Source organism: Volvox carteri, assembly GCF_000143455.1.
Source record: "Volvox carteri f. nagariensis unplaced genomic scaffold VOLCAscaffold_130, whole genome shotgun sequence".
NCBI lineage: Eukaryota > Viridiplantae > Chlorophyta > Chlorophyceae > Chlamydomonadales > Volvocaceae > Volvox > Volvox carteri.
The window spans coordinates 29,555-32,094 of record NW_003307673.1 but is presented as its reverse complement, the minus strand read 5'-3'; positions in this window follow the sequence as shown (position 1 = coordinate 32,094).

Below are 2,540 nucleotides of genomic sequence, written 5' to 3'. Positions count from 1 at the left end.
TACAACGGCACAGCTAGCGTGCATGTCCGCCGGGTTCAGATTGAAGAACAATGGCGGCCAGCCAATAGTGAGGGCAGCCGCACGCATCGTGGCTTNTGCACCGTTGTAGTAGGCATCCGTAAGGTCGATTCGTAGCAGGCTGGCGCGTGCGCCATCCAGGAGGGCACGCACCACGGGTGACTGTTGCGACAGCAGGTGCCGTCGCTGCGCATGACGGTACGGTAGTGCCAAGATGTCTGCCATGGTACGTACCACATCCCGTGGTACTAGTGCCGCTGCTCCACCCAGCCGTGGTCGCATGCGCAGGGCCACTCCTACCTGCGCCATGCTTTGCTGCCGCACGCTGATATCATACATTCGGGCAAGCAGCATCAAGTTACCGCTGAACTGCGCCCGTGGCACCCTCCGTACGAGGTGGCTGCAATACGAGGCGAACGACATACCCGGTGGCCGTTGTCCGGACAAACCATATGGAAACGAAACCGGAAAGCAGACGTTGAGGATGGCTGGATGGCGGTCATCCAGGATCTGAGCACCACGGCCGCCAGCAGCGAACGCGAGACGTGCACGCCCGGTGAGCAAGTCGTGCACCACGTTGGGCCGGTTATCAAAGTCGGTGCCGTCCGTCGGAACAGGAGCTGGTTGTGGAAGGACCACCTCCAGTTCATTCGGGATGCCCAGATTGGCATCAGCTGCGTTGGGTGGTGGGGGCGGATATTCGTAAGATGGGCAAATGGCACGTTCGGGATGCCCAGATTGGCATCAGCTGCGTTGGGTGGTGGGGGCGGATATTCGTAAGATGGGCAAATGGCACGTTACTCGAGTGACATCCGCAACGTTCGCATAAGACATGCAGCACTAACACGACGAATAGTGCACATCGGATATTCTTACCAGGATCGCCTGGTTGGCGCAGGACGACCGCGACAGGCGCCAAGCCCGTAGCACCAGCATCTATGATGGAAAATAAACACGGTTGCGCAGACGTACGAGGAGGTGAACAGAAGCACAGTTAATGGTTCGGAATCTAACACGTTCGGACGACACATACGGCAGCAGTTATAGCATGTGAAAAACCGCAGCTGTATACAGCTGTATACAGGCTGTACAGGACAACGGTGTTACGGGTGCGGATAAACAGTTATGTATGTACCGTTTTGCTAGGTTGGTACCGTACCGTACCCATACGTGCCGTGTACCCATCACACACATACCTGCCATGCGAGTGTCGGAGGTGGTCGTTCCAGGCGCGGGTACATCGGGACCTATAACAGATGCATGAGTACAGAATCACCATTGCCGGGAGGATGCATGCGAATCAGGTGGAAACAATACCGCGAGGTGGAAGTGAACGGACGTAGCAGCATTTATAGGTGGCAGTATTCAGTTGTCAACTTCACTGATGTATGCCGTACTTAACAAGTCGCACCTGTACGAAGCGGTGGTCCATAGGCGCCAGCATCATGAAGGATATCATTAGCTGTGCCGGTCGGTCCAGCTGTGGTGTCGTCGGCAGCTATAACACAGGAACATTAAGGTTGGAAGGACGTGCGTGAAGCAGGTGGAAGTAATAATGCCAGTTTGGAAGCGTCATATGCAGTATGCAGCCCTACGTCAGCTATGAAAAGTCGCACCTGTCTCAAGTGGTGAACCATAAACGCCACCGCCATCAAAGTTATTACCAACGATGTTTCCTTGCAACGTTTCATGCAGCTGCCGTACACCAGCAGCACCAGTACGGTCGTGTAGGAAGGTACTTCGCAGTACACCAGCGACTTCCGGATCGGTAGGACCGATTGCGGAGCGCAGCAGTGCTTCCGGTACTTGTGCAATGCATCCCATACGCTCATACTCCTGTATAGCTTCTTCATCCACTGCACCTTCATCTTCATCGTTATGTTGAAGGAAACGCACCCAGGCGACGACGACGTTGCCACGCACTTTCAGGCCTGGTGCACGGCGGACACGATCCAGCAAGTCCTGCCGGTCTCGGACTTGATCCACGCAAACCACCGTGAAAGCGCCAGCCAAATCCGCAACACGTGCGGGCAACTGGCCCCGTAGCATATTGGGGTCAGGGTTTACGACCGCGATGCCATGAGATTGAACGGCACATGGCAATACCTCGGGAGGGCGGCCCGCGAGATGTACAATCATGAGCTGCTGCATGAGACGGCCCCGCCCTAGCAGTTGACTCTCCACGAACGTGGGCGCAGGCAAGGGATCGCCCAGGTGATTAACAGATGGCACGTCACCCGGATCGAGTCGTGCCAAAGCCGCTTCAGGTATTCGGCGTGCTGCAACAAAAGCGGCGGGAGGTGGGTATCGGGCAGGCACAATTGAAAGATAAGGTGTTTAAACGAGAAGAAGAAGAAGAGCCGAAGGGGAAGGCCATACCGGCCGCACAGAGAAACGGCTGGACGAAACAAAGGTGCTGAACAGCATGATCCAATGGACGGAGGGACTGGCTGTATAGGAGACAGAACAATTGCTTACCTGCGAGTGCCTTCTCGCACGAGGTGCAGATGGTGAATTCATCC